The 11,243-nt window shown below is 49.9% G+C and overlaps 1 long non-coding RNA gene across 2 annotated transcripts; it reads left to right on the top strand.

The window, feature by feature from the left end:
• Window positions 1-5,105: 5,105 nt before the first annotated feature.
• On the top strand, window positions 5,106-11,024 carry LOC113632801 (uncharacterized). 2 transcript variants are annotated; one of them, XR_003437961.1, is made up of 3 exons: window positions 5,106-5,425; window positions 6,405-6,524; window positions 9,751-11,024. It is a non-coding gene; the product is annotated as an uncharacterized LOC113632801 (long non-coding RNA). The 2 variants fall into 2 exon arrangements; XR_003437962.1 differs by having other exon boundaries at window positions 6,405-9,493.
• Window positions 11,025-11,243: the final 219 nt, after the last annotated feature.

The raw sequence follows: 11,243 nt of genomic DNA, 5'->3' as shown, positions 1-11,243 counted from the left end.
CCCCCCCCCCCCCCCGCCCAAGAACGGCTTTCAGGACATGGCAGACACCTTTTAAGCTGTAGTCCATGCTGACTGTAACTGCTTGCCACGGGGAGGGAGCGTGGGGCCCCCAGGCTGGGATTTGCCCAGGGAATGGCGTTAAGTGTACAGCTGTTAAAGTGACTTCCTCCAAAAGCATCTCACTCAGCCAAGTTTGTTATCTGTAGATAAAGATTTTCAAGGCCAAGCACTTCTGGAAGGCTCTCCATCCAACAAAATCTCTGTCCAGCTGCCGTCTTATGTTTGAAATTCCTTTAGTGGGGGAACCAAAGCTTGACAAGGTCAGATAAGTAGTAGAAGATAAATGGCCCTGGGGAGGAGGACAGGGTTAATCAGCAGATTCTCACCAAAAGCAAGTGTTGAGTGAAGAATGACTTAAAAAAAAATGTTCTGAGCAGCTTCCTTGTCCTTCTGAGTGAGAAGAGGTGATGTTTAGCACCTTTTGAAAATTATTTGTATTGTGATGAGACAAACACCACTAGCCCGACAATGGACCCTGCAGTGGTGGAAACAATTCTAGCCCGTAACCCCAGCCGAAAAGTGCTCGGAGAAGGCCTGCGCTAGACCTGCCACCTTCCTCTTGGGCAGCAACTATGCAAGGCTCTTTCCTCTCCTCTCTGCTTTTGTTTCACTCTTCTCTCTCCTTAAAATGCACTCACCCCCCTCACCCCACCCCTGCCCGCCTCCCCATTCTTAGGTGTTTTAAGTTCCAAAGGCCTGCTGCCCTGACTGCCTCTGCCTGGGGGATCGTTGCTGTCTCTGAACCTCCGAGGCTTTGCCTCTGACATGTTCATTCTTTTCACTCTGAGCAGCACTGATCTGAGTACATGTCTACACCATTTCAGGTGTACGGTTCAGTGGCATTAAGTACATACACGTTGTTCTGCAACCATCACCACTGTCCACCTCCAGAACTTTTTCATCATCTCAAACTGAAATTCTGTACCCATTAAACAATAACTCCCCATCCCCCTCCCTCCTCTCCCCAGTAACCCCTATACTATTTTCTGTCTCTTTTCTAGGTACCTCATATAAGTAGAATCATTCAATAATTTTCCTTTTGTGTCTGGCGTATTTCACTTAGCATAAGGTCTTCAAGGTTCATCGATAGATCATGTATCAGCATTTCTTTTTTTTAACTAAAGTATAGTTGATTAACTAAAGTAAAGTAATGTTTTGTTTCTGGTGTACATCAAAGCAATTCAGTTATTTATATTTTCTTTTTAGAATTCTTTTTTATATATCCTTTTAAGTAATATATATATTTTTCATATTCTTTTTCACCATGGTTTACTACAAGTACTGAATATAGTTCCCTGTGCTATATAGTAAGACCTTGTTTGTCTATTTTTATGTATGTTAGTTTATATCTGCTAATCTCAAACTCCTAATTTATCCTTCCTCCCCCTTTCCCCTCTAGTAATCATAAGTTTGTTTTCTATGTCTGTGAGTCTGTTTCTTTTTTGTAGATAAGTTCATTTGTATCTTTTTTTTTTTTTTTAGATTCCACATATAAACAATATCATATGATATTTGTGTTTCTCTGTCTGGCTTACTTCACTTAGTATAATAACCTCTAGGTCCATCCATTTTGCTGCAAATGGCATTATTTCGTTCTTTTTTATAGCTGAGTAGTATTCTATTGTTTATATATATATATATATAAACTTCTACATATATATAGACAATATATTCTATTGTTATATAAATTTATACACACACATACATACACACACACATCTTCTTTATCCATTTATCTGTTGATGGACATTTAGGTTGCTTCCATGTCTTGACTACTGTAAATAGTGCTACTATGAACATAGGAGTGCATGTAGATCTAATCTCTGGAGACAAGCAGACCATTGGTTGCCTGGTGCTGATGGAAATGGTTGGGAATGGGACAAGGGAATATTCTGGGTGATGAAAATATTCTGTATCTTGATTGTGGTGGTTGTTACATGGGTGTATATATTTTTCAGAAGTCATAAAGCTATACCCTTAAATTAAGTCTTATTGCATGTTATACTAAGCTCATAAAAAGTCACTTAACATCATTAGTCATTAGAGAAATACAAATCAAAACCACAATGAGAAACCACCCCACATCTAAGATAACTATAATTTAAAAAGCAGCAACAACAGAAAATAACAAGATTAGAGAGAATTAACAAGTGTTGGGGAGAATGTGGAGATACTGGAACCCTGTACCTTGCTGGTGAGAATGTAACATGATGCAGCCACTGTGGAAAAGTTTGGTGGTTCCTCAAAACGTTAAAATTACCATATGACCTGGCAATTCTACTCCTAGGTCTATACCTAAAAGAACGGCAAACAGGGATTCAAACAGATACTTGTACTGATACATAAATGTCATAGCAGCATTATTCACAACAGCGAAAAGGTAGAAACAAGCCAAGTGTTTATCAGTAGCTGAATGGATAAACGAAATGTGTTATATACAGTTGACCCTTGAACAACATGGGTTTGAACTGCATGGGTCCACTTATACTTAGATTTTTTTCAATAAATACATACTACTACATGGTCTGTGGTTGTTAAATTCATGGATGTGAAACCAAGGATGCAGAAGGCTGACTGTAAACTTTACACAGATTTTTGGCATGGAGGGTCAGTGCTTCTCACCCCTGTATTGTTCAAAGGTCAACTGTACTTATAATGGAATATCATTCAGCCATAAAAAGTAATGAAGTTACGATACATGCTGTAACATGCATAAGCTTTAAAAACATGCTCAGTGGGGCTTCCCAGGTGGCGCAGTGGTTGAGAGTCCGCCTGCCGATGCAGGGGACACGGGTTCGTGCCCCGGTCTGGGAAGATCCCACATGCCGCGGAGCGGCTGGGCCTGTGAGCCATGGCTGCTGAGCCTGCGCGTCTGGAGCCTGTGCTCCGCAACGGGAGAGGCCACAACAGTGAGAGGCCAGTGTACCGCAAAAAACAAACAAAAAAAAAAACCAAAAAACCAAACATGCTCAATGAAAGAAGTTGGATACAAAAGGACAAATATCTAGGAAAGGAGAATGCTTAGAGACAGAAAGATTAGTGGTTGCAAGGGGCTAGGAGGAGGGAACTGGAGTGATTGCATAATGGGTACAGAGTTTTGTTTGGCGTGATGACAAAGTTTTGGAAATAGTGATGGTTGCAGAACATTGTGAATGTAATTAATGCCCCTGAAATATACACTTAAAATGGTTAAAATGACCGATTATCAAAGAACTAAAAAGAAACAATTTTTAATTTCAGCAAAAGTTGAAAGCAAAAAAAATTAAGATTTTAATTTTGTAAAGGTAATGGTTCTCAGAGATGTAATTTGATACTTTTATCTCTACCTGCCTACCCTACATTTTCACTGTGACGTCTAAGAGATGCCTCCACCTCAGCTATGTCCAAAGCCATGACTTTCTGCTTCCACTCTGTTCCTCCAGATTCCTTCCCCCATAGTTGACCCCTCCTCTGTTTCTCAGGCCCAAACAATGGCATCATTCTTGGCTCCTTCCTTTTTCACAAACTCCAGATGTGAATTGAAGAAAAATAAAGCTGATTCTATCTTTGAAATATATCTAGACCTACTCATATATGAGCACTTGCTTTATTACAGGATTACTACTGGTGAACAGCGAAGTAGATTTTCAGTAAATGGTGCTTCATCAGCTGACAATCTAGATGGAATGAAAGCAAACAAAAATCAATTGCAAGTGAATTGTGGATCTAAATGTGAAAGGCAAGATAAACTGGAAGATGACACAGTAGAATATCTGATCTCAGGGTGTGCAAAAATCTGAGGGCAGGAGACTTTGGTCTGCTGTGTTTATGATGTATCTCCAATGTAGACGCCCAATATTTACAGAATGAAAATAAAAGAAACTTCAACATTCTCTTGAGCGATATACACACATACAAGTACTTGGATCATTGTGAAGACACACAATGTTCTTAAAGGTAAGATTTAATGTCATATAAATGTCACTTCTCATTAGTCTATCATCTAATGAAATCCTAATTAAAAACCCATTCAGGGAATTCCCTGCGGTCCAGTGGTTAGGACTCCGTGCTTCCACTGAGCAATGAGGTGTGATAAGGCCTACCAGGAGGTAAACAATATTTTAAAGCCACAATTATTACCATTTTGTTGAATCTAGGACACTGTGTATTATAAGGTGCATCACTGGTTCGTGTGCCGCTAAGAAAAACACTGCCAACTAGCCTATGACTTCTTAGTTGCCTCCTGATTCAAAGATCTCACAGGTGTGAATGGCATTGACACATGGATTCTCAGACAGATTAACAACAAAAAAAATTAAAATGCCAGAATAGACCCCAAAACCTACGTGATTAGTAGAAGATTAATATTGCAGATAGCTGGGAAAAGAGGGATCTTTCATCGACTGGTATTGAGAAAATTGGGTGGTCATCTAGGAAAAAAGCCTCCTATCTCACACCTGATACACACACACACACACACACACACACACACACACACACACCAGCTGGGCCAAAGATGCGAAACCAAAAAACAGTTGTAGAAGAACTTGAGGGATAATAATTTTTATATTATCAGAATAGGGAATACCTTTCTAAATATGTCATGAATTGAGAAGCCACACAGAAAGACTGATAATCTGACTTCTTAAAAGCAAAACCCAGAGGCAAGGCCGACACTGCCCCACAATCTAAGTGAAAATACAAAAGGTAAGCTGGGAAGTAGCCTGGCTGCTCCTCCCACAGAGGGCTTGACCCACCCCATCTTATTTCCAGGGTCCTCATTCTCCCCAGACCCCCACTCACATGGCTGCTGCCAGTGCCAGTCTATATGGGACCTCAGCCATCTCCTAAAATTCGACGGGTATTTTATACAAACATGGTTGAATGGTGGCCCCAAAAGATGTGTCCCCTAGAATGTACAAAGGGACATTTTCTTTTTTTTTTTCTTTGCGGTACACGGGCCTCTCACTGTTGTGGCCTCTCCCGTTGCGGAGCACAGGCTCCAGATGCGCAGGCTCAGCGGCCATGGCTCACGGGCCCAGCCGCTCCACGGCATGTGGGATCTTCCCTGACTGGGGCACGAACCCGTGTCCCCTACATCGGCAGGCGGACTCTCAACCACTGCGCCACCAGGGAAGCCCAGGGACATTTTCTGAAAAATGGGTCTTTGTGGAATGAGTGAAGGATCTGAGATGAAGTCATCCTGGATGAGGATGGAGGAAAGTGCTTGGAGCCATGACAGTGACAGCACGCATGCTGAGTTGCAGGCCACATGGGATGGTCGGGTGGTCCTGGTCTGGGTGCTCTTCTGGAAGTTTCCATTTACCTACCTGAGCTACCCCTCCGCTCCTGGACCCCACTGCCTGGGGAGAACTTACAACAGCAGGTACAGGTAACACATCCTCTTTAACGGGTGGCAGCCTGGCAACTCCTGCAAAAGGTCCGTCAGAGGCCCATTCAGACTGGGCCATCCACACGGCATGGCCCCTCACTCCCAACCACCAGCCCAGCCCCGCAGCCGCTGACAGGGCAGGGAGCGTGGCCTGAGGAGCAACTGCAAGCGCTCTTGCTGCCTGGGAGGGTGTTTCCAGACCTTGATCCAGGCACACCTGGGAAGGGCTGGCTGGCTGAGTCAGGCTGCCCAGATCAGCCAATCCTTGCCCATCAGGGGCTCACAGTTGCAGAAAATGGGCCTTGCTGCACCAGCCAGGTCCAAGGAACAGGTGTGAGGTCCTGAGGGTCAGGATGGACATGGGGCTGTGACTTCGGCTTGTTTTCTAATCCTTTTAACTGACCCATGAGTGGGAGGCAACTGCAAGAAGACCCTCTCCTCACAAGAGGGATCTAGGTGTCAGGGAGAGGAGGGCTGGTGGGCGGAGACAGAGGCCTGGTGCCTGGGTGCAGTGGAAGCCTCTGGAAGAGCCAGTGGAAGGAGGCTGCACAGAGTGAAGCCCAGGGTCGCAGACATGTCCAGGAGCTGCTGTGTGTTAGTTCAGGCCCTTCTCTGAGCTGCTCAGGGTCAGCTCTGACGGACAGGTGGGGCTGGGGTGCTTTGCTTTGAGGGCTATGGGCGCAGTTCCTGTGTGCCCAGCCCTGCGGGGGTGCCTGCCCAGGTGGGCCCTGTGGGCTGCTGGGTGCCTGCCCAGGTGAGCTCCATATCCTGGGAGGTGCCTGCACAGGTGGGCCCTGTGCCCTGGGAGGGGGCTGCCCAGGTGAATCCCATGCTCTTGAATGTGCCTGCCCACGTGAGCCCCGCAGGCTGCTGGGTACTTGCCCAGGTGAGCTCCATATCCTGGGAGGTGCCTGCCGGAGAGAGCCTCCTGTGCCCTGGGAGGGGCGTGTGAGCTAGCGTCCTCTCTTTGCAGCCGGCACGGAGTTGCTTAGCGACTCCCCCGTGGACACCATGGACACTGCTGGGATGAGATGAGAGCCAGGAGAGGCTGCTGGTGTCTGAACCTCTGCCCGGGCCCGTCTAGAGCAACGAGGTCAGTAGGTGGGTGCTGGCTGCTGTGCTGCGTGAGGGAGGCCCCACGGGTACCTCTTGTTTCTTCCACCTGACACCACGGAGGCACCCCCCCGCCTGGGACAGAGGGTACAGCCTGCCCCAGGCAGGTGGGAATTCCTGGTGACCCTGTCGGGGACACCAGAGGGACGGAACAGGCAGGAGGGGAGTGGGCGCCCACGCAGAGCCATGGGGCTCGGGGCCCAGGGGGCCTTTCTGGGTCTGCGTTGGGAGTGGACGAGCAGTGGTGAGTGTGACCCAAGAAAGCTGCCCTGGTGACATGAGACTGACCCCGCTCAGGGAGACAAGCCTCCCAGGTGACTCCCAAAACAGGATTGGAAGACAAATCCTGTTAAAAGAAAGTTTTGTAACATGAATCCTGCTGAAGGAGAGGTTTTGCAAAGCTGATCCCCTAAGAGGAGGCTCCGTGAGCTCTTCCCCTCAGGGGGGGACGTGGAGCCTGCCGGGAACAGGCAGTCCCCCTGGGCGGGCGGCGGGTGCAGAGCCCACTCTGTGGCCCCATGTCTGTGCTTCTGGGCGGGTAACTTGGCTTCTCGGAGCCTCAGCTTCTCAGTCTGTTCAAAAGGTGATGGCAGCATGGATTGACTAGTAAGTTGCCCAGAACAGAGTAGAAAGGGGTCTTGTGGAAATTGCACAGAACATCGTCTTTAGGGGAATCGCAGGTCCCGTTTCCCACAGGTCTGTCTTCAGGATCAGGAGAGCGGATCTAAGCAGATTTGCAGTAGAGCCTGGGGACGGGCCCGGTTTGGTGGGTCCTCCTGTCTCCTGAATCATGGACGGGGAAGCTTCAGCGGGCAGTGGCAGGTTCATCCCACCTCTGGAAGTGTCTGGACTCCAAGGCCCAGCAGCCCCTGAGCCCTGCGTCTGGGACCCTCGGAGGCAGGTGGGACAGGCTGGCCTCCTTCCTTCCCAGGACATGTGAGGTGCAGGCTGTCGTCAGGGAGAAGCAGGGATGGAGGGGTATCCTGTGTGGGAAGAGGACATGGGGCAGCTTGTGTACGTGGATGTCCACACCAGGAATGTGGGTCAGTGCAGGGGGACTCGGACACCAGGAGGTGCAGCTGGTGGGCCTGAGTAAGCAGGGCTGGGGGTCCCGTGGAGGCGGTGGGTCGAGCTTCACCCGTGCTGGGCCTTGGACTCCCCGGCCTTCCTTGTCCTGGTCACTGGGGAGGAGGGGCTGAGCGGTGCTGGTGGAGTGACCACCAGGCCTTGCCAGTGTTGGCGCCTCCGGCTGTTGTCAGGGAGCCTGTGGGGTGTGGGTTCTGCCGTGCCCGCCAGGGAGGAGGTCTGGAGGGCTCCGGCAGGAGGCACTGGTGTGGCCAGCACCCGTGCAGAAGCTTCCAAGCCAGTGTCCAGAGAGAACCCCTGCCTGTGGATTTCAAGTCCACATACACAGATCAGCTTCTAGTGGGCTCGGATTATTTTCTAGACACAAAGTCCTAACACCCTGTGTGTCCACGGCACATGGAAAGGCACATCTGATGTGGTTCCAGGTGCTGCCTCTGGACCCCCTCCTGCCTGGACGCCGTGCAGCCAGTGTCACCATGTCGTGACTGTGTGTCAGGCGGGGGGCAGGGGGGAGAGCAAATGGTCCAGGCCCACGAGGGGCCGTGCCATCCACGGAGCCAGTGCTGTGGCTGTAGGTGTGCCCTCCGCTCACCCCACTGGCAGAGGCTACTATCCCCTTACAGATGGGGAGGCAGTCGGTGTGGCACCTGAGGTCGGGGCCTGTGGCTGGCAGGCGGTGGCGGTCAGCAGGGGGTACGCACGAGGTCAGGGAAGGCTCTCAGTGTGTTTACAGAGAAGATGCGAACGTGGGTGCAGGTGCAGAGCTGCCTGCAGATACTGCTGTGAACGCCCCTGAATTCTTTCCTGAGAATATTGGCGGAGGGGCATTCAGACAACAGGGCAAACAGCTTGTTCTGGTGGCTGTTGTTGGGGAAGCGGGGCATAGACAGGGGCTCAGCCCGCAAAACCCTAGAACCGCCCCCAGAATGGCAGGAAGTGGTTCTTCCACCTACTAGACGTGGAGGGAAGGAGTGAGGTCTGCGGGGCCACCTTCACTTTCGGGGACTTGCTGGGAGGCTCGTATGCTCAAGGCTAAGATGGGTCACAGCACACAGTAGGGGTGCATGGCGGGATCCCTGTGCTGGCTTCCTCATGCCCCCTCCTTCACTCGAGGGTCTTGAGAGTATCTCTTCCCCCAGTGAGGAAGGGTAAAACCATGACATTTTCCCCCAGGGAAGCTCATTAGGGACTTGGCCCCCAGCTGGGGCTGGTCACCTGGCATCGTCTGCCCTCAGCCTCCAAAATGCCAGTGCCCAGAAGGGGAGCCAGTGTTCAGCATGAAACACATGGTTTGTGCAAACGGCGTAGGTGCAGGGGCCGCCCCTAACGGGAGGGAGGTTTAGATAAAAGCAGGGAGCCGTTCCCCAGCTGTGGTAGCTTCCTGGGGCGGCCATGACAAATGACCACAAATGGAGCCTCAGAACAGCAAAAACCGATCCTCTCTGTTCTGGAGACCAGAAGTCTGAGATCAAGGCGGCTCAGGGCTGAGCTCCCTCCCGAGGCCCCAGGGGAGGAGGCTTCCTGGCTTTTCCAGCCTTTGGAGGTTCCAGGCGTCCCTGGGCTCGTGGCCACATCCGTCTCCATCTTCACGAGGCTTGTCCTGTGTCTGTCCTCTTCTGTCTCTTCTAAGGACACCTGTCACTGGATTCAGGGCCACGCTCATCCGGGATAAACTCATCTCCAGATCCGTAAATAGCGTCTTTAGATCCTATTTCCAAACAAGGTCCCATTCCCAGGTTCTGGGGGGCCAGGATGTGGACATAACTTTTGGAGGGGGCCCATTCAACCCATACCGCAGCCCAATTCCCAGACGCTGACCAAGGGCCATCCATGCCTACTGACCTTCCTCAGGACAGCAGTCAGGTTAGCGATGTTCTGTCTTTCTGCACAGAGGCATCTTTTGTTTCATGCACTTGATGGGGGGAAATGCTGCTGGCTGACCTCCCAGTCTTTCCAGGGACCATGCCGAGCTATCCTCCCTGGGAGTGTGGGAGCACGGCCAGGGCACCCTGTATATGCTCTGTGCTTACCGCTCAGTGGTCATACACCTGCTTGGGGCTGGGCACCCTCAATAGGCTAGACTGGCCCCTGGACCACTGCACTTTCTACCACATCAATAGGTGCACTATGTGCGGGCCTACGACCATGATGTGTGGACAGGCACTCATGCCTGCCGCATGGCCTCCAGCCCACCATGGACCCTCCAGTCCTGCTGTGGACACCACCATCCAGTCATGGACTCCCGCTCCTGCTGTGGACACCCCCATCCCATTAACCCCCAAGAGACCTGCTGAATAGGGGTGAGAACTCCACTGAGAAGAAGAGACCAGGGATGTGCATGTGCCTTTGAGGAAATCATTGCTCAGAAGACCCCAGCATCTATCAGCAGTCTTCTCTTGACCTTTGCTCTTCCTCTTTTCATCTGATATCTTGCCAGATCGTTCATGGAGAAATTAGGTCCTATCTGGCAACAGCAGAATCGTCTTCCCAACACATGAGAAAAGAACAGGCATGGGCCCGCACCCATCTTATCCTTCCCTGCCTGCCCGGCCCCATCAGGTCAGGAAGATGTGTCCCTCCTCCTGTCAGAAGCCAAATCCCAGATAAAGGACTTAGATGTAAAGGAAACCAGAATATTGTTTTGAGCTATGGACGCTTAAAAAAAAAACCAACAACAGCAAAAACAAATGATCAAATTTCCCAAAATATGGATGTTACAGAAAAACCCGAACGAACTTTTGGGCCAACCCAATAGGTGCAAAGAAGGGCGCGAGGACCTTTCTGCTCTTTCTTCCCCGAAGCAGGAGAGAACATATCCTCCCCCACAACCCCCACTCCTGCCGCCATGGAAGACGTCCTCCCTCTGCTGGAAGGAGAGTGACATTGTTACCGTCAAGGGAAGAAAGTGGAGAATGAGAGAATTCTGTACAAATGGAGTTTGTTAAACATAATTCTCATACTCCTTCACTTCCCCACACAGTGTACTTCCTTTTCCACAATCGCCTCTCTTTGTTCAACGCAATAGAAAAGCATTTAGGTTTTGCCACTTCTCTGGGTCTTTCTTCATTTCTGTAGTGGAGCACCCTGTGTCTTGTAAATCTTATGGGAAATAAATGTGTATGCTTCTCTCCTGTGAATCTGTCTCCATTTAATTCTCAGGACCAGCTGTCAGCTCTAAGAGGGTGGAGGTATTGTTTTGTCTCGGTGACATTTTTCTTGTCAGCATCTTTGAATTCTACCTCCTTCCTTGGCTTGATTCTTCAGTGTGCTGACATGCTCTCAGCTACCATCTTCAGAAACTGTGAGAATGAAACACATTCTTTTTTTTTATTTTATTTTTTAAATGTATTATTTATTTTTGGCTGTGTTGAGTCTTCGCTGCTGCGCGCGGGCTTTTCTCTAGTTGCGGCGAGCGGGGGCTACTCTTCGCTGCGGTGCGCGGGCCTCTCACTGCGGTGGCTTCTCGTTGCGGAGCACGGGCTGTAGGCGTGTGGGCCTCAGTAGTTGTGGCACACGGGCTCAGCAGCTGTGGCTCACAGGCTCTAGAGCGCAGGCTCTGTAGTTGTGGCGCACGGGCTTAGTTGCTCTGCAGCATGTGGAATCTTCCCGGACC

The sequence above is a fragment of the Aethalodelphis obliquidens genome, unplaced genomic scaffold (genome assembly GCF_003676395.1).
Source record: "Aethalodelphis obliquidens isolate GAN/ISIS:26980383/991018 unplaced genomic scaffold, ASM367639v1 scaffold38, whole genome shotgun sequence".
NCBI lineage: Eukaryota > Metazoa > Chordata > Mammalia > Artiodactyla > Delphinidae > Aethalodelphis > Aethalodelphis obliquidens.
Note: the sequence above shows the minus strand (reverse complement) of the source record. Positions and strands in the feature narration are given on the sequence as shown.